The following is a 21,408-nucleotide window of genomic DNA, read 5'->3' on the forward strand; positions in this document are numbered from 1 at the left end:
GATGCCTTGCTTCCAACAAATGGCCCTGCTCATCAGTCCATTAATTTCTCACTGCTCATTTCAAAAATAAGTTTTATTGAAGCTTAATGCCTTTTGTGTTGCTGAAAATGCAGGGCTTGCCTCACCTCTCCTATTCAACGAGAGGAGTGAGAGCAAATCTACCAAAGTGATGTGACAGCTCTGAGTGCTGCTAATAATACTGCAGCTTCGTGATTCTATCACCTGAACAGTAACTGATAAAGGACACGGAGCGGCAATATCCCCTGGGGAGACTGGGAGCACCAGGTAAGTTCCTTCATGTTCTGAAGTGCTCAGGGCTTACCAGCAAGGCCAGAGGATCACACCACCTTGATGGGAAACACTCAGAGCCACAGGGCCAAAAGACAGCAAAGGAAGAGCTCTGCTATGAAAGCCACTCAGCAGATGCCTTCCTGATTGTGGTCCACCAGTCACAAGGAGAGCTCCCCTGCTGCTGGAGCACACATCTGTGTGGGATCGCTGCTGGGACGGCACAGGCTGGAACTTTCACTTCCCCTGCAGCACAGACATCACCACCACAGCAACTGTACTTCATAGCTTCTTTTCTGCGCACTGGATGAGAGATGGGCCCAAGGAAAAGTCTAAAAACTAAAGGCCACAGTTTCCACACCAGAATCCTCCCTTGGTTTTTAACACTTCTGAGGATCAGCTCAACATGTGCAGCACCAGCCTGGCACAAACCCTGCCCGCCATGAGCCAGAGCCACCCCCTCCGTCCTCCTGTCCAACACAGAGAGCGACCGGGCCCAGCCCCAGCCCCAAGCCTGCATGCAGCAAGCGGCTCCCAGCTGTCCTTCTCCACCTCCTCCTCCCCTTGGAGGCTGGCAGAGGCAGGAAATCTTCCCTGATCTTAACAAGCCCCCCCCGTCACGAACCCATCTTCCAAGGGCCAGGGGGAACACTGTAATTAAAGAAGCAAATCTGCCCTGGTTTTGAATATGCAGGGCTCGGTGACACAGCCCAGCTTCCCAACCAGCTGGCTCATTGTGGGGCCAGCAGCTGCCCAATTTGTCAGGCTTCGCTGCCTGCTCAGCCCAGCACCCTGCTGCACACACAGGCTTCCACCAACACACGGAGAATCTGACTTCCCCTCCATCAAGCAGCCACATAAGCCATCCTTTAAATGGGGTCAGTGTTAATTAACCCACTTTAAGTCCCTTTATACTGAAAAAAAAAGAATACTTTTCTCTGCCTGTGTACGCAGCTTCATCCGCCCATTTACCACTGTGCTGTACAAACTGAGCTCTCCTATTTTCAGGGAAGGGGATTTCGTGAACCCTCCACACTCGGGAACAACCCCAGGAGACAGAGAGAGGCTTCATACAACAGGAGAACACGTAGGTGGAAATAGCAGCTTATGTCACTGAAAAGCAAGAGCAGAATTGCGGAGAGAAAGGAACTCATTGAGAGCACTCTGTTAGGGAGGTCTGGCTCTGCGCTGTTCACACAGGGACTTTTGGTTTTGGTGCATAAATATATTTATTGGAAAAACGAGTGGGTAGAATACATCTCCTGCAACCACGTTAAGGGCTCTCCTTCCTCCACTGCTATTCACACACTCAGCTTTCTCCCATCTCCACTCAAAAGCCGTCATCTTCTCTCCTCATCAAAAGATCTGCACAGCCCAGAGAACCTGCTGGAAAGCACATTTATTTTATGCCACCTTTTAAGTATAAAAGGTATTTCAATGTAAAGGCTGAGCACGTGATTTATTCATTTGTTGCCAATAGCTCAAACAGGTTCACATGTTTCACACCAAGCTTACCTGGAAAAACAAAGAAAAAAACCAACCAACTCTACCGAGACCCAACATTTTATGGCAGATCATTTCTGGCATTTTATCTGTGTTATAAACTTTTAAGGTCTTTTAAAACTACAAAACATTTAAAGCTTTGACTGCTTCTATTAATTCTGGTAATTTGATGGCCTTGAACCTGAGCTCTTACCAAAGCCTGCCTTCAATGCAAAAAGACCAAAAACTGCATCGACTGGGAAAGTGTTCTCCTCAGACCGAAGTCCAGCAGAGACGCAGCACAGCAGCCCTGACCTTGAGATGGCTGAACACGGTCACCTCCACGGGGAAGCGTGCAGGCAGGCTCCGTTAGTGAGCTGGGGGAACAGCAGGGATAATGCTAAGCCCCAGCACTTGAAAAACCACGAGTCAGGCCTCAAAACAAACACACACAAAGAAAGAGCAGTTACGGGGCTGTGGACAGGGAAAGGTTCCTCCTCTGACATGCCGCTGGCTCAGGTTTCCACTCATTTTTGCATGGGTAGGAAACACAGGAAATGATTTCCGTAAGGGATGCTGAGAGTCTAACTTGAACTCAAGAGCTGAGGCTTTAAGATAAACCTCAAAACACAAATATTAATAATAAAACAACACTGCAAGATGGGCTTTGTCTCCATGAGGACTTTCCACTGGTATCCTCATGCCCCTTTTTTCAAATAAAGACAAAATTCCCAATTCACTCAGTCCAAGATACTCCGTAGAGAAAGGACCCTCCTGGCTTCCCTCTGCTATTGCATCGTCTCTCCCTACTGCCCCCTCCCTTTAACATGATTTGTTCTATAGATGTAAATCTCAGCTTGGTGGATTTCCCAACGTAACATTTCTTATGTTAGTATTTGACATTATAAGACTGCATGAAGAAGCCCCTGCTATTAGTTTTTTGCCACTGCTTAACGTAGCCCATGCCTGCCATGGCACACTGCGAGCAAGGCAAAGCTCTGGGCATGCCGTGGTGTCTGCATGCCTTCCCTCCACCTCCACATACACCCCCCAGCTGTGTGTGTCTGACTACTGGCTGCCAGGCATGATATTAATGGGTGATTTTTTATAGGTGTGACAGCTGGAGTGAAGTACTTAGCACTTGTGAAAATCAAGTCTCGTCTCCAAAGCCAACCTGGGCATTCAAAAACCATTCGTCAGATCCTAAAAAATAATGAGGTTGGCTTAGAAAACAAGATGTTTCTAGAAACTACATGCTTTATTTGCCTTATGGTGTTTCTGCATTTTGCTGCTATGTGTTTAAGTCTTCCTTTTTTTTTCCCCTTCACAGTAAGGACAACTAGAAATGTTCTTTAAACAAAAACAAAGGATCCTGCCCTAAATCATCTGAGTCTGGAGGCTGGGATTTCAGGACAAATATCATCAGATCCGTGATAATTCACAGAAGTGAGTAAGGGTGCACATCTCCATTAGAAACAGGCTTTGTTGAATCAGTTTCTTGCACGTAAAAGAGGTATGGATATGTTTTCTCTCCTTGTGGACGCTATTGGAGGGATTTAATCTGTTAGTCAGTCTCTCCCAGCTACCCCAGTGTGGACACCTACATTCAAAAAAACAAGCAGATCTCTGCTTGAATTTTCAGACTTCTATGAGACGTAATTTAGAGGGAAACTCTGAAGTTGTGTGCACTGTTGCACCCATTTCATGCAGCCTCCAATACTGCAGGAGACTTCTTCCCTGCTGGCTGCATGAGAGAGACCTCAGGGCTCTACCAGCCCAAGGTAAGCAAGCACCCTCAGGTCTGGCTCTCCAGGAGGCCTCAACCCAAAGCTCTGGGGAAGGCTCAAGGCAAGACTTAGCTTTGAATTTTACTCTTAGAAGAGTGGCAGACAGGGGAGAGCAAAATACTAAACATATATCTCATGTTATGTTGAAACCAACCTAACCCTCCAGCATCCCCATACACCGCAGGGCAAACCAGCAGCAATATGTTTCTGAGCCCTAAGCTGGTAAAAGACTACCAGACATCAAGCAGGCTGATATGTGGCACAACAGAAATGGGCTTCTCTGTTTCCTGTTTGAACTAGAGGGTGAGCTTTTGCTTACATCAATATATTTGCAACACTCTTTTGAGTTCTACAGCTGAACTCTTTCCTGGGAGAAGAAGGGGGATGACAAAATGACATGCTTACTGGTGGGAATAACCAAGTAAAAGCTTGGCATGAAAAAAGAGCCCATCCTCTCATGATCTCAGACTGGTAGGAAGGTGACACATCCATCTCCTCCCTCACTGACTGAAAAGTAACACCCCAGCTCCCATTTAAGGAGAAAAGCCATATAGTTACAGTCTTGCTGGCATCAGCACCTGTAAGGCAATGTTACTCAGCAGCAGCCTGAGCAAACAAAAGGCTCTGATGTCGCCATCACAAGGTGTCAGACCCTCAAGTCACCAGCCTGAAAGCTTTCAAGAGCCAGCATGAGTTTTCTCAAGATACTCTCCCAAGGTATAATCCTACCTCCTCTGCCAAGGTGTTTTCTTAGAAGCAGAGAAGAAATCCATCATTGTCCTAATGACACAGGGAATCACAGGACAGGGAGCAGGACTTGGCAGCTGTTCATTGATGCTTCACACCTTGCACTGTAACCAGAATCAGTTTCGGCTGCAGATGGCGCAGCGAAGGACCGATCATGTTCCTGCAGAAGATAACAGGAGTTAACTTTCCTACCAATTCCACCTGCGCTGGGTAACACCGGGACACTCAGCTATCAGTGCCATCAGAGATGGACTTAGAAAGGATACAGAGTGGGATGTACAGGCATTGAGAAGGAAAAATGAACGCAGGAGCGAAGATTATCATAAGCTGTCCTGCTTAGGAGATAACTGGAGAGGCCTATCTTTGTACAGCACATTTTTGGAAGAAATATGCATACCGACTGCCTTTCTTTTCTCCCTGCAAACTCCCCATGCTGCTCTAAGAAGAGTTTCTGGTAAAACAAACTAAACATACATAAATTTTCAAAGGCGGCATCAATGCCCTAAAGTAAATAATCCTTTAAACCCCTATGCACTGCAGCACTTGCTGGGCCTGAGGCGGGGGAAAAACAAGACAAACTGCAGCTGTGAAATATGAAATAAGACAGCAATGAGAAAACATTCCTTTCTCCTGAGGAAGCGTATGCAGAATTGCAAGCATTTTGATCTACCAGTTTAAATGAGGCCTTGCAAATGACTTGTCTCATGTACGCACAGAAGCTGAGAAGCAGCCCTTGCTGGTGCATGTAGTGGGGTCTGTAAGCGGAGGTGGCCCAGCTGGGGCATAGCACCAAGCAGCAGTAACACCACCATGTGCAGGGGGAAGGAGCAGAGGTTTGCTTTCCAAAGCACTCGTTGAACACATCTCAGCACCTTAAAACGCCTGCCCAGGAACCAAGAACCTGGCTGAGATCAGATCAAGTCGGAGGCACAGCCCCTGAACCAGCAGCAGCAGGCAGCGTCTCCAGGAGCCATCCCTGTCCTCTGGCCTCCCTAGAACCATAGCAGAAGACATCCAGTAGCTGCTGACAGGGAACAATGGAAATATGCTGTGGTGCTGAGTGAAACTACTGCAGCTTGAAGGAAACTGCATTAGGCTTTCCAAAAACAAGTAACCACACAACATTTAACTAAAGCTGTCACTTGACAGAGCTTTGCACAGAAAAACCAAGACTTACCCATGGCAGTCCTGCCATCTCTGGATACCATTCTCTTCACAATTTCTTTTTAGCTTCTGTAGATACATACTTCCTCTTACCAGTGTCTGTAAGTGTGTAAGTGTGACTTTCTCGAAGACAGAGCCTGCCAGGCTGCAATGGAAGGCTCACAAGGCTGCCTAGCACCCTGCTGTCTCTCCAAGTGCTTCGGCATCCTTCACAGAAACAACTTCCCAAAGCACCTCAGTAGGTTGCAGCAGGAATCCCTACACCTCACGTGAGCACCAGCATGCTAATAGCACTATTTTTCCTAACCAGTCAGCAATGAAAAACATTTGGCACACGACTCTAATGTCACCAACTCAGACCTATCACTATTTGGTTCCGGCTGCTCCTGACTTCCCTGATGATCCTGGTGGATCCTTTCCAACTTGGGACATTCTACAATGCCATGACTCTAAGCTCTGCTAAGACAACAGTCTTGCTTCATGGCACTTTTTGAGCTTTCAGTATTTCAGTGCCTTTTACAACGAGATGAAACCTACTCCAGCCTTTTAATGCAGCAGAATCATTCTGGAGCATCATCCATGTTTAAATGGGAGTCCTTCCAATCGGAGCATGCAAACCCAGTGATTATTGTAGTGAGCTGAAATGTGACAGGTTCAAGTATCAGCCCTGATGTGAGATGAAATCGCCCTGACAGATGAGAGACCTTGAACCTGTAATACCTGGTTCAGCGCTTGCATTAGGTCTGCATATGCATCTATAGTGTCACATTCACAAGTAGATGCACCTACACACTGAACAACTTCAATGTGCCCCTTGACCGTACCACTGCCAGCAGGCTGCACCTCCAGCCAGGCAGTGCCCTACTTTAGCAGGAGCTGAGCCTCCTCCATCAATGAAAAATCCATGGGCAATCAGCAATTTGTAAGCTTCTCTTATGTATTCAGGCCTCAACACAAGTTCAACGCCTCAGCTTACAAGATCAGAAGACAACACTCCCATCTGCTTCCCCTCCACTCTTTTGCAGAAGGTCACACCTTCCCCTTGCTCACCTCTGCCTTACACCAGCACTCCATTGACAGGGGGTTTCTGAAACAAGGACTCTTCTTCCTGTGCCAAATAAATGCAGGAGTGGCAATGCCAGAGGGTGATGGTGAGGGATCCAAGGGTGCATATTACTTAGAGTGATTTCTAAAACTGTCCTTCATATCCCACTGTTCAACTCAGAGCTCTGGATAACAAATACTGTCTCCTCTGTGCGTGTCCCAGGGACTTCCTTCTGCTTCTTACAGCAAGGAGGCCAAAGCAAAGCCACCTATTTTTTAGATTAAAAAAAAAAAAAGCAAATATACCCAGAACGTTAAGGAGTGCGTACACATTTTTCTCTTTCCTACAAAAAAAAGGACATCTATAATATTAAATCCACTTCTGTTAGATTTTACTCGTCCTTGGCACAAGTGGCACAAACACTGAGCTCTGAGAGCCTCTCTCCTCTTTGTCCTCATCGCAGTGAAAGAGTCCGACTCCATGTCTGCAGCGCCCCAAAGAACACGCAGGACTGAAGAACACCTGCGTTAGCTCTGCTGTTCTCTCAAGCATTTGAGACAGGGATGGGAAAGAACAGCATTGTGCAACAATCCCCATCCACAGTGTAATTAACTCTCATTTTCCCCGGCCCTGGAGTGCTTGTCTCCTTCAACCATAACTGAAAACAAAAACAGAAAGCTCTGGGGGCAAGGGAGGGGATAAAAGCAGCTATGAAAGCTGCTCTCCCTGTTGGCTGTGTGCTGCTTGTTTAGGTAACCGGAGATGGTTTGTCTGCTGTTAATTCTTTCTCATCACAGAGGTCACTGGAAATAAATTCTGCACACACATCATGCTGAAACGAGGAGATAAGGACACTCAGGCTCACAAACCCCAGACTCCGCTCTCCCTGGACCACCAATAGCCCTGGGCAATCTGTTCCTTTCCCACTGCCACAAAACGCTCTCCCACCAGGACACCCCAAACCTGCCTTCAGCAGAGACTGCAGCCCATCACACTGCTTTCCCACTGCCTCCTGTCCATGCTTCCATCCCTCTTTGCTTCCCCTGTGAGCAATGTGGGGCCAAACCTGGCAAGCCGCAGTGCCTTCAGGCCTGGGGACCCCAACACAGTACCCCACACCTTGCCTGCTCAATGCAGAAGCATGCTGGTCCGTGCTGGGGGCCAGGTGACAGCTCGGGACCTGTGCCATGCAGCCACGAGCGTGGAACAGGACTCAACTCCATAGGCTCGGCCTCTTTTGAGGCCACAGAGTGAAGGCTGCAGCTCAGATGGATCCTGCCCTGTTCCTCACAGGTACTAAGAACAAGCAGTTTAGTACTCAGGTACCTCAAACAAAAGGAATTGCTTTCTAATTAGAGCCACAGACACCAAAAGAACTATACAGCTAACAAGCACAAACAGAATCATCATTAGAGGAGACTTTATTAAGATACAACTGAGACTGCAGACATTTGTTCTGCCAATAAGCTCTGTATGCTTTAAACCCTGACTGGCTTAATTAGACTAGTTGGGGATATTTGATACCCCATCACTTTGGCATTCCTAAAAATAACCACATCGTATGTCCTATTTATTAACTTTGATTTATACCAAGACTTGCCTCTATTTCTCTAGGGGGTATTTACAAAAGTTAAAATGCAGAGCCAGCCAATAAATCCATCCTGCATGCAAGGAAATGACTTTCCTTGGATGCAAAACCCACCTCCCCAAGAAGCCAGAGAGGCCTTTGTTGGCTTTGCTGGAGCTAACCGCAGCCTGAAAGATGGCATCTTTGTCTGAGGGCTTGGAAAAATGGGTAGCTATCACGTTAGAGTGTATTATTAAAAGTGACAATTATCTCTGTATGCTTACAATTGGAACTTCTGATTTCATAGGCTCAAACAAATGCACTGCTGCTGTTCTGGATGGCCTAGCATTAATAAAGCAAACCAATTTTGAATGCCCAAGGCCGGGACTTCAGGGACAGCAGATGGTGCCCAGGATACCCATTCTCATATTAGCATAAGAATAGCATGGAGTGGGTCACAGACTGCCTTTAAGCAAGCTTTCAGTTGTCCACACAACCTCTGCCTCCTACCAAATGAGACAACAGCATTGTTTTGGTTTTCTAATTTAGGTAATCAGTGCTTCATTACGTAAAATGTATTTCAGAGGCAAGCCGAGCAAGAAGAAAATCCACCTCCTTTGTAACAAGTGCACTCCTTATACACCTCATTCAAACTTCGGACACACAACAAAAGGAAAGGAGCAGTACTGATCAGATCCATGAAAACATACCTGGACAAATGGCTTAGAGCTCTTAAAATTAGAGGGGCTTTTTTTCCCTTAAATTGCCCTTTATTTTGTGTGCAATCAGTCACAGCTGTAATTGCTTGTAAGCACAAATGGCAGCATTTAGAGATTCAGCTTGCTCACTGAGAACCAGAATACACTCCAAACACAAAACTGGAAGCTGTGCCTCGGATTCCTTAAAGCTGAATGAAATCCACGTGCTTACCTGGATTCAAAAGCACAGCTCTCCAGATGGCAAAAAAGGCAAAGCTTCACCCCACGGCTAATTGCAGCCTCAGCATCGAGTAAAAAGCAGCAAAGCCAGGAGGCTGCAGGCAGAAGCTCAGATCAGCAGTTGGGGCACCCTGTGCAGTCCGTCATGAGATATTTTGCCCTTCTAGTAAGCATAGTTAAGTTTCACTTCAAACACTGGACTACACCGACTGCGCGCTCGCTATCTTACTATTAATAACAGACAGAGCTTTGTGTGTTTAGATGTCTACCAAGCTGAGTTAATTCAGGTTTCTGAATTAATTAATTAATAATTAACTTCTAATTTCTGAAAATATGATTTTGCAGTTCACACTTGGTGCCCCTCGGACAGAGCTGCTAAGCCAGTTTAATTTCCTGGATGGTTATTAAGTACCAAGAGAACGTTTCAACCCCACTCAACAGCCACATCAAAACTGGTAAATCCTATGTGAGAAGTCAGTCTATCAAAAAAGGGAAGTGCATTAACTGAGAGCTTGCCTACACCTCACGAGTGCTCTGCATGAAAGGCACAGAGGGGCACAGCTCACTTCTTCTTTCCCCATCCAAGAAACAGGAAGAAGAAAAAAGGAAGGCCATAAGTTTCACTCTCCCACAAAAGAGGTTAAGAAAAGCCGAACCAATCCACATGGAAATCTCGTGCCCATGTAGCTCTTCTTTACCACTGCGAAACTGCAATCATGGCTTCCTTGGGTCGCTCTTGAGACCTCCACCATGGGAAATTGTGAAGACGGGTGTTAAAAACTGGCAGGATTGCAAATAGATGGTTAATCTCATTCCAAGGGAAAAGTGCAAACATCCAGGGATCACTGTGCTGTGGATTTGCCAGAATGGATGCCAGCAGGCTGCCTGAGCCCCTCACCCCCCAAGGTGCTCCCTCCAACAAGCCTGTCCCTGACCCAGAGCTAGCAAAGGCAAGTCGCTCCACACCACAGGCACACCCCAGATTCCAGACATGGGTGATGGCGAGGCAGCTGACAATTACACATTTACACACAACACAAACTGGCAGCAGGAACAGAAAAAAATCCGTTGCTGATGTTGCTGTTTCTCATGTAACGCAGTTTTCATTCCCTAAAGCCAAGGTACTAATTGCCAACTGAAAATAAGTCATCTCGTCATTTCACTTGGAAAAAATACCAAGAGTTCTTGAGCACGACTGGAAAATTCAAGAGATCATATCTGGGCAGTGAAAACACAGCTATTTCTGTATCTTGTTCAGCATAACTCTTAAATGGATTGCTTGAAAATTACGAGTTCTCTGGAAACATTTTAGAATTGGGGAAAACTTGTGCACAAACTGGAGGATGCTTCAAGTCATTGGGCTCTGCTGAACTATGAGCGTCCTTCCTTGGATGAGGAGTTCGAAGGAAGGCTGAGGCCTTACTAAGCTGCATCAGGCTTACTTTTCAGAACTGTTGATCTACAAGACTTTCAAATTTCATTCTATTTCCTTCCAGTCAGGTACTTACAGGAATGAAGGTTCTAAACACAATAACAAATGATAGTTCACAACCATGCCAGTGGAAGGTGGCCTACTGAAAAGAACACAATACTCAGCTCTATTTAAAGGAGAGGAAACATGTATCCAGCAGCGTGTCTTGACAATACCTCTGGGGAAAGAACCTTCCAACCTTGCAGTTGTCCCCTTGTGAGTGGTTCCAGGAGGCGAGCAGATGCAGAGAGGTGGTAACACTGAGTGGAGGGGAAATGTCAGCCTCTGCAATCAGTGAGCGCTAAGACTTCCCACACTCATTTTGGAGAGAATGAGAGAAAGGAAGAAGACAAACACAAACATTTCAATAAAACACTGTATTTGAAGATATTAACCTGCATTTGTGCTGGATATTTATTGTTACAGAGTTGGGATGACGTCCCTAAAAGCATTATTTTTAAATGATCTCTAAAGTTTAATTTATTCTTCTCAGATTCCACTAAGTAGCCAAGCTGGGGTGGTCTACAGGAAAAAAAAACAGAACTGTAGCTGAAGCACTGCAGGCAAGTGTTGAATGTTCTGTTAAAGCATAAACAGTTTCTTGCCTGCAAATCTCCTCTCTCCCTCAGATGTCTCATCTTTCACCCCTCAGTTCCCAAGATACTAGAATTTCCTCTGTTCTGTGGTTACCTAGTCTTCTCAGGGAAACAAGCACCAAACGCACTATGAAGAAAACGAACAACAGGCAAAAATCCCCTAAAAACAGCCCTTCAGCTTATTCCTCCCTTATTTTTCCCGTGCAGGCTCAGAGCCAAAGATACTCCAATCACAGCTGAGATCAGTGGTAAACCTTGTTAGCTGTTAGAGGAAAAATCTTAAACAAGTTTTAATAAAAATTAAAGGTAAATATTAAAGAAGGGCAAAAAAACAAACAAACCCCAAGTGAAATCTTTATCTCCTCCCTTCATTAATAATATAAACGATAAGCCGAAAGCAAAAACGGACAGTTTCTCTGACCCAATGGGAAAAGCCAAGGATACAGGCAGGAGGCTCCATCCCATTTGTCACATGGTTGCCACGATTTGCGAGTGGTATGGCAGAAATGAAACCCCACACTGCGACAAAACCTCAAGTCATCTGTCACAGGCATGTGCTCCCCCAGCACACGCTCTGGTGGACAACCAGCAGAGCAGGAGCCTGCCCAAAGTGCCTTGCTGAATATGAAAGAGAAGGACGTTCCCCTTCAGGCCCTGCAGTTATTAAGGAGTTCCAGTGAAATGGTAGTTAAAGATCTGTCGAGCCAAAATGTGCTGCACTTAAGGAGCTTTTATGTTATTTGCCTCCGGATGTCTCTGCACGGAGTGAGACATTTAGCATCATTTTTATGAAGATCTCAGAGAGATAAATAAAAATAAGTTTCTATCTGGAAAAGGCCAAGAGCAAAGAGGTTAACTGAACAATCCGGCCTCTCACAGCAAGGCGATGGGAGAGTTGGGGACAGAATCCAAATCAGCTGATTACAGTCCTGTGATCCTCCAGCACTCACAGCGTTCTCCTGGAGAAGCGTTCCTTGTCCATGCAATGTGATGGAGGGGCCATGGGGTTCTGTGAGCATGTCCTGCAGAGCTGGAGGGGCAGAGGGGTTGCTTCAGTCCCAGCCTTCTGAGGCTGCTTCCAGAGGCAGCTGTCTCACCGCCCGCTTTGCTTTAGGCTCTTCCTGGCTTTTAATTTAATCTGAAAGATTGGATTCATTGTTTCTTAGCGATAAACTGTTTTTCTTAAAAGGACTGACCGAAGTTTGATGAGGCCCTTGTGTAATGGAAAGACTGATGGGATAAATTAAAGGGTAGGTGTGGAGCAAAAGTGAACATAAGGGCAAAAACTCCCACTGAGTTCAATGGAATGATTACTGTTGTTTTTATGCATATCTTTTCCTGTTGCTCTATCTCGTATTTTAGTGTATTTGTGTAACTCCATTTGGCAGAGGGAAATGGTAACCCCTCCCATGCTTTGCTTAGCTTCTCTTTGTTTGCCAGTATCACCATGAAACATTTTTCTGGCTGCTGCACTGTGCCTTCACATTGGTGCTTCAATTTGCTATGAAACCAGAGCTCCCACAAATAAACGGGCAGACTGAAATAAATAAGACATACTTTCTGTCTACATAACTAAAACCCAGAACTCATCAACCAGGCAGTCATCCTGAAGCCGGACCAAGAACCCAACAAGATTAAAGAAAAGGATCAGACATGCATACAAAGATTGTCCACCAAGGAATCCCAGCAAGCTGTCACCCAGCTCAGCCCATGCCATCCGTCCTGTACTGCGCTGCTCAGCTCTGTCAACCAGCAGAAGGGCTGCTGTGCCCCAGCCCAGCTCTGCCCATGTCGTGCATGCACCCACAGGTGGGATGGAAGGGATGGTTTTGATGGCAAGAGCTAGGAGAAGGGCGAGGAAGAGAGGTGATCCTGCAAGCAGCAGCTGCCACGCATGTGAGAAATGAAAGTTCTCAGCAATATTCAGCTGATGGTGCAGACCCAAATACCTCACTTCAGCACCTCTGCCCTAAGAAATACTTGGCTTCTTACTCCTAAAAATCTTCAGCAGTAGAGATGCTGCAGCTTCCCCAGGCAGCCTGTCCCAGGATGTAATATCACTGCTTTCTAATGATAAACTTTAGCAAAACAAACTTATGTTGATCTCTGACGGCAAAAAGGAGCTGTGGCGTGAGGAATGAACTAACTCCCAAGGTCCTGCAGCATGATTTCTATGCTGTCCCCTGTTCCATACAGGACCAGTGGTACCAGGCTGAGACAGCAGAGGAGGTGACCTTCAGTCCTCCTCCAGTATGGCAGTTCTTAGGCTTCCACTAAAATAAAACAGTTCGCACCAACTGCCAGCCAGCAGGTCAGTCTTCCCAGCTGATCCTCTGTCTTATTATGTAAGATACACTGTTTGATTATTGCCCTCTGCTAACCTCTGCATAAATTAGACATTAAGGACTAGAACAGAAATTACTACTGAAAATTCAATCACTGTTAACTGATTTCTAACACATCATCACACGTAGGTCAAAGTGTGTTAACCTGCTTGAGCCTATCGAAAAAGATCTCATTAACACACTACACAACCTAACAACACCTCTCCTGCAGAAACATGTCCCTCCTGCACCGTTTGATGCCCACAGTCACAAGTCAGACTGCAAGAAATGCTGCCAGCACCCAAGGTTCAAAGTTTGGGAAAGTGCTGACACTTTGGTCTGTGACTGCTTGGAGCACTTTCAGACAGCACAGCATCGGTGGAGATGTCTTTGTCTTATGTCATATGAATATTAAGGAATGGATGCACTCCAAAAACAAATGAATCCCTTACAGGACAACATGCCAACAAATGGATTTCAAGCAGGATGTCCCCAGAAAAACACCTAGGTGAAAGGAGGCACATTAATTCCGCACTTATTCCAGTCCTTTAACACCATTCCCAGTCTGTCACACAGTGCTGGAACCGAAGGCATGTCTTAGCAAACCCTGATACCTCACACAGGATCCTCACAAGGCTACAGCTATGCTCATCTTCACCTCAAAGCAAACCCCATTTGAACCTCAGAGTACTTCATATGATCTCACACTGCTAACACTGGTTCCAAAACCCAGCCTGCAACCAGAAGCAGCTATAAAAAAAAACAAAAAACCTTTCACTTCTCTCGCAGTCTCTCTCTATTCCTTTATCTAACAAGATGGTATTGGAAAAAGCGGAGCCAGATTCTTGGGAGAGGCGCACAATGGAAGATAATAGCCACAGACACAAGCTGAAACACAGGAAATTCTGATTAGATATTGGCTTTTTCATGAGGACAATCAAACAGCAAAATGGGATCAAAGAGGCTGTGGGATTTCTTTTTTAAGCAGCTACAAATTAGCACAGCCTATCGCAGGAGGCTGTGCTAGGTTGACTTCCAGAGACTCTTCCATCCTACATTACTCTTTGATTTGTCCTGGCTGTATCTGGAACCATACCACAGTAAATGTGAAGACACAATTATTATACTCAAGTGGACCCTGTGCACTGATGAAGAACGGAAGCAGACTGCTGGTGCTCAGCCAGGACAAATAATAGCTGTCCCCACAGAACATCCCCAGTGGTCAGCACCTGCACTGGGGAGCTTTACACTCAGAACCCTTGTCTCTGCACCCTGCCAAAACTACATCCCTTCTGGTATCACCATCTTCAGGGAGGTACTCTATACACCCTGCTGGGGGCTCCTTAATCCCAGTCACAGTGAAAGCTTCTGGAACGTGATGCGCTGGAAGAAGCTTTACTGGGGAGATCAACAGGAAGAAAAAATCCTATAGGTTCTCAAAATTAAGTTCATTCTATCTGAAGGGCAAAGGCTTCAACTATGAGGACAACTTTTAGAGCCTAATCTCAGAGAGCACTGTGAGAGACTGAGTACTTACATTAACCGGAATAGCTATGATCTGATGATTTAAAGTGATGTCTATTGATGCCCAGAGGTATTTTCAGGTCCAAGCTTTCTTTGCCGAGCGTCTGTTTCGTACAGTTGTTTTGCCAAGCAGTGACAATCTGTTTGGAAATATCAGGGAACACAAAATCTAGAGGTGCATCGGTGTGTGAGCGCTGCTCCAAAACCTCTGTGAAAATAACCCTTGGGAACGGCCATCAGCCAGCGATGCAGTTTGGAACCAGCTAAGATGCGAATAAAAACTCATGTCAGCTGAGGATTTTGGACTTAATGCCATTCTGCTGATGCAGATATATATTCAGATCTCCCTGGCCTCAGTAGACCAAACCCAGTTTGAAAGAAAAATCTATATAATACCATTCGAACAACATTGCTGCTTTGGGGGCTTGGGGGAGCTGGAACAGGGCTGCTATCCTCACGTTCAAAGCACTGAATGAAAGCATTGGAATTAACACATCCACGTTAGGACTCAGGAGTCACACTTCCCAGTGGAGACAGGACGACTGCTGCTCATGGCACAGGGATGTGCCTACCCATGCCACACTGCTTCAGTGTTATGCTGCTACCTACCTGACCACGCTTCATATGCAGCTTGCCCATACTGTGACACCTCCGTGGAGGGGAATGTTTATGTGGTACACATGCCAGGCTCCCAGCTGACTGTAACCAGCTGCAGCGATGACTGCCTTTGCAAAACTCAGTTTACACAAGAGGTGCACACAGCTGTCAGACCTCACCGTGCTGTTAGCCACGTTACAGCAGTGGTTGTAACCACCTCACCAGCTTCGAGAAGGCTCTCCCCTCCAGCCGACCAAGAAGCACCTGCTATGTCCTGTCTGCCACAGGCTGCGGTCACAGTGTGACCAGGAGGACTCTCAGAAGTTACTCAAAGGGAAACAGAGCAAAAGAAAACTATTTCCCTTTCTCTGTGTATTCACAGGTAAAAAGGGAGCTAGCTGTGCGCTATGGCCCATTCCCAGAGGTCTCACAACCAGCCACCCCACCTGAGCTACATGTCCACCACGTGCTGGCCAAGGCTCGTGTTGGGGGACCAAAAGAAAGTCACTGCAGGTAGGATTCAGGAGCCTGATTCACAGGCTCCACACAGGAACTTTTAAATTGTGTTCAGCTCACCTTTACACTTTATGGAAGGAAATGAGCAAGACAACAGTCTTACTCAGTTATATAGTGGTCAGTTTGCATTACCCCACTGCTGCTTATTCCTCCTGTCCTGTTCTCAGAACTGAGCACAGTGTGCTGTATTTTCATTTCTGTAGACCATGCAGACTCAACAGCTTGCACTTTCTCTTCCCTCTTGCAACTGGTTTCTGTGAAAGGGCAGGAGGGTAAGTGCTCCAGCACCGCACGTGTGAATGGCAAAAAGGGTCAACTGGAAAGGAATGGGAAATGCGGCCAAATAGCAATGACAGGCCAAGGTCTTCACCACAAACCTGTAGTGAACTCAAGCACCTCCCTTCCCATACACATTGCTAGGCATCCATGTAAAATTAAACGGAGCAAGCTTCTGGAGAGACCTCCAAAATAAAAGGCACAGTGAGCAGAACATAGGCTTCAGGCACTCTGGAATTCAAGGCGCTCAGCTCTCCTAGACATCAAATTGTGTAAGGCGAACTAGGGCAAATACCCCAAGAATCAGTACGTTTATGATAGAGTGATACAACAGATATGGGCACAATAGTGCAGCTACTTCTTAAAAAGAGGCGGGGGGAAGGGGAAGCTGGGATGTGCTCCAGTGGCCACCAAGTCATCCTTGCCGGAGCTCCCAGCACTAGTGACCTCGTGCAACAAAGATTCCACCTGCTGTCAGCGCTTGGTTGGACAGCACGCACAGTCTGACAAAGCCTCCGTGTGGCACTGGAGGGACAGCACGGAGGGCGGAGGTCAGCTTTGCACCCGACCTCAGCTGGGGATAATGCAACTTCTGGGTTTGCTTCAGCAGAAATCCGCAGCGCCCGCCTCCATTTCTAGCCTTCTGATCACCGGCCTCTCAAACCGCTGGCCGGGTTTGGCGGTGTACCCTTCAGCTGAGGCCCAGCTCCCAGACCCAGCACGGCTCGGCAGGCAGACGGCTCGGGCGGCAGGAGGAGCTCCGGGCCGCCACCGGCCGTAGAGACAGCCCGCTGCGGTGGCCGCTTCTTGCGCGGCTGGGAGCGCCTCACGGCGAGGCAGCCGAAGCATCCCGGTGAGCCTTCAGCCCAGCGCCGAGCCGGCAGCCTGCCGCGTGACAAGCGCCTCCACATACCGAACGGCCGTCACTCGAGGCTGACCCGGGGCTCTCCCTGGGCGCGCCGCAGCCCCCTGCTTTGGGCGGCTGCTCGGGGCGGCTCCCCGGGCCCGCGGCAGCGCGCCGCCCCCCGGCCGCACTGGGCGTGTGAGCTCCGCGCCAGCCCGCCCCAAGGCCCGGCACGGGAGGGCCCGGGCGGCGCGAAGGCTCCGGGCCGGGAAGCACCGGGAGAACGGGCGCGCTGCCGCCCCTCCCAGCCGCAGCCCCGCGGACGGCTCCGTAGCGCGGCGGGCGGGCCGCAGGCCGGGCCGTTCCCGGTGCCAGCCGTGCCGGGGCCGTGCCGGGCACGCGGGGAACAAAGCGAAGGACAGACCTGCTCTCCGGCCTCTCCCGCGCCGGAGGCCGCGCTGCTCCTGCCGGCCGGCGGTGCTGCCCTCAGCGGCTCCGCATGGCGCTGCCCGCCGCCGTGCTTCCTCTCCCCCTCCTCCCTCCCTTTCCAGGGGGGACAAACGAGGGCCGGCGGGACCCTTCTATTCTGATTTATTCTAATATATTCTGGGGGCTTGTGGTTCCTGCAAGCGGCGGAAGTGAAACCCGTCCTCGGCCCCCTCCTCCCTCCGCGCTGCGGCGGGGCCGGGGGCGGCGAGGCCGGGGGCGGCCCCCCCTCAGCGCGGAGCCCCGGCGGCCCGAGCCGCGCCCTGCCCGAGCCCGGCGCGGAGCCCGCGGTGGGGCGGACGAGAAGGGGAGGACGCTTTCCTCGGGCCGCGGCGCGGGCCGTCTCCGCGGGCACACCTGGCCGGGTGCTGCGGGCGGTGACGGCTGTCAGAAAGGCGGCGGGCGGCAGCCAGGCTGAAAGTGTCCGGCGGCTCCGCAGTGACATCCCGCGGCACGGGGGCACCACTGCCCGCGGCCGGCCGAGCTCCTCTCAGCGGGGCTGACACGGACGCCAGCCTGGGACAGCCAGTCGTTGCCCGGGGAGCGTTGGGACTCGGGGAACGGGGGCTGGAAAAGGTTCTTCTCAGCTGTAGTGCAGAAGAAACTCCCAAGAGGCGATGCAGACGTTCAGTAGACGACCAGGACGCCCTTGCCTTGCGTCCCAGGCACCCCACAGCCACCTGCTTGCAGCAACATGGTGGAAGTCATCCTTTGTAAAAATTCAGGCATTCCTCTTTCTTCCATGTGGGAAAAGGGAAATTCTGGTCAGTGATGCTGACATCTGCTTGTCAGCTGGCACTGGGGTACTGCTGCACTGGACTCTTCAGCTCCATCTCTGCTCAGGTCCCTCCACGTCCCACCAGTGCAGGAGCAGCACGTCTCACCTGTACCTGCCCCATAGCCTAAGGGCATCTGAGGTACCCTCCTGCAGGCGGGACTGGACATAAGGCTGTACTGCATCCTGAGGAGTGCACATCAGGGCACACTGATGCATGAATTTGTGTCTTGCAGCTTAATTACTGCAACTCCCTATGCTTCGAAATAAAGCGCAGCTGCTGTAAAACACAGCAGATGTCTGCTTAGCAATGGAGATGAGCCTGGTGCTTTGCTCACATGAGTTTCTTACTCAGAACTTTCGTTTTCTGCTCTAATATTCAAAGCCTTCCATAACCTTCCACAGCCAGCTCCCCGTGGAACACGGCAGCCAAAGCAAAGGGGTAGGACCAGACAGAGAGTTTAGCTTTTCCCAGGCAGTATTTCTCCACTATTGAATTGGTTTTACCCCATGGAGATAGAAATAACCCGGATCCCATAGCATTCAGAAGTAAATGCAAAATTTCTCTCCTCAGCTTCATTTCTTCGAGCAGAAACATGAAGGGGATGCCAGTCCAATAACTCCAAGCCATTTAAGCCAATCAAGCCATTACTCTTATGGGCTGGATCGAAAGCAAGACAGAGAAGGAAACAGCTTTTTTTCTATTTTAAAACACTTGGGAGGCACACAAGTCCCACAGAGATGGGAGCCATCTAAATATATAGAAAGACACAGCTAGATAAATGAATCCATCTGTTGTAATCTAGCAGTTTCAGAAAACCAATGAAAAAAATTGACAGTTTCATGAAAGCACTGAAGTGCTATTGATACTTTCAAGTGTTTAAAATTCTTCTCAAATGTGTACGACTGTAGGAAATCAACCATCCCCTATTCCTGAGATGAATGGAAAAGGAGCAAGACTGAGCATGAAGCTGATACAAACAGATCCACAGTGTAATTAAGGCAAGTTGCCATTAACAATCTAACAGACTCCCCAGAATACATGCACACAATACGTCAGCATAAACGTGCACTGCCACCCTTCTTCAGTCCCAGAGATCCCAAAGCATCTCACAGATGGTGCTTAAGTGAAGACGTGCAACACCTCCATGCCACTTCTCTTCAGGGGAGACAGAGCAAAGGGATTTGCAATCAGCTAGCAGGGAGTATAAAATGGCCAGAAAGGTGTAGGTGTCCAATCTGCACATATGCCATGCTCTCACGACTCGTTAGCACTTCCAGGATGAGTCTGCTTGCAATTAGAGAAAGCTGTTCTTTTAAAGACTGCACTGAGCAATCCACTGACAGCCTTGCAGGCAGAGGAGGGCAAAGAAATAGTGCTTTGCTTCAACTCAACGGGCGATGCCTTTTCTCATCCCTGTGCCTGAAGAGCCACACGGCAGCTATGGAGCGGTGCTCATTAGTACACCAAAAATTCACACCAGCTTTTGTTGTTTCAGATGTTCATGTGTCAGTACAGTCAGGGGACAGGTATGAAGAACAGCCAGGGTTTCTGCACATCAGGGAATCCAGCAAAACATACAGCAGGAAAATCCATGCAGGAGAGTCTCCCTGAGCAACCAGTGTACCTGCCACCAGCTCACAGGCACGCTGCTGTGTTCTGAGAGCTGCCAGCAGCGTAAGCTGAGCCGATAAGTGGGAAAGCAAATATGCATTAGCCATTGAACTGTATGAGACTGGTGGGGAATCCCTGGAAGTGCTTCCCATGGAATGTGTGAGCAGGTTCTCCTTCCAGGGGCCTTACTGCCTTCCCCTTATCACAGCCCGTCTTAGTGCGATTCATGTCCAGTCTGGCTATGATCTTCCTCTGGGTAAATCTCTATGCCCCACTACAACCAGAGTGCAGGAGTCTGAGGAAATGGCAGCAAAGCAGATTGGACAGGCTGAGTCCTGAAACATTCCTCAGCAAAAGCACAGAGATACCCACAGGCCTCAGGGAGCTACCAAACAACCCCAGCAACACCATTAACTGAAAAGCGTCCGCTGTACTGCTCTGTGTGCTCAGTTAATCTTCCTTGGGAAGAAGTACCCAAGAGCGGATCCCCCCGCTATGCAGAGTCCTCACTAGGTATTACTGTACATACTGAATACAGGGCTCCCTGGTGGCTGTGGACATCATGGATGGCCGTGAGCAAATAAACACAAGTCAAAGTTGTCAGTGGTAGTTCACTTTTGGAAGTCATGTCTTGGTTACTATTTCAAGCACTCCTCTGTTTTTCCTTTTATTTCCTTTTCTTCTAGACATTGGTAAGTGATGTCTCACCTCCATTATCAGTATTTTAATAGTAATATGCTGTCAGTGTGTATAAAAATTACGTATTTTCCCCTATAAATGTTACAGTATGAAAAAACAGTCTGCTGTTAATAAAACAGAGACAAATTCCCCAAGGAGGGGAATGCTCTTAAAAACCACAAGCTTGAAGTAAAAACCACTCTGCTGCATTTGAAGCAATTACAAGAGAAAACGAAGAAGACTGTTTCTCCTCAAAACTTGGCAATTTTTATATCACGCTACTGATATTCGTAATGAAAAATGGTGCTTTTATTCACTGCCACTTCTTTTACTTTGGCCAATGCTGTGGCCAAACATCTGCTTGTTAAGTTAGCAGAGTAAGCTGATGGTTAGTAATGTACAAGTTTCCAAAGATCCCCACAGCCATTTCCAAAGGAAGTCCTGCTCTAAAGCTTTGTAAGGATGCACTTATGACTGGAGAAGACTATGACAAAGCATCCATGTGAGTGTTCAAACAGGTTCAACTTTTCCCCTACAAAGCCTCAATGGATGATTCGAGATGAGTTTGCAGCTGAAGGCAGCTGAGTGCAAGATTTACACCGAGCACAGAAAAAGCCATCGTGCCTGGAGAAAGCTGTGAGCACAGGAAATGAGGCTGAAAGCAGCGGTGAGGTGCAGACAGTGCACT

The 21,408-nt window shown here is 48.1% G+C and overlaps 1 protein-coding gene across 1 annotated transcript in view; it reads right to left on the bottom strand.

The window, feature by feature from the left end:
* PAK3 (p21 (RAC1) activated kinase 3) overlaps positions 1-17,774 on the bottom strand; it is a 109,201-nt gene extending 91,427 nt beyond the window's left edge. The window contains exon 1 of the mRNA XM_015278599.4: positions 17,591-17,774. The gene's annotated coding sequence lies outside the window, so the exon portion shown is untranslated. The remainder of the gene's footprint in view (positions 1-17,590) is intronic.
* Between the last annotated feature and the right edge of the window lie 3,634 nt (positions 17,775-21,408).

Source organism: Gallus gallus, chromosome 4 (assembly GCF_016699485.2).
Source record: "Gallus gallus isolate bGalGal1 chromosome 4, bGalGal1.mat.broiler.GRCg7b, whole genome shotgun sequence".
Lineage (NCBI taxonomy): Eukaryota > Metazoa > Chordata > Aves > Galliformes > Phasianidae > Gallus > Gallus gallus.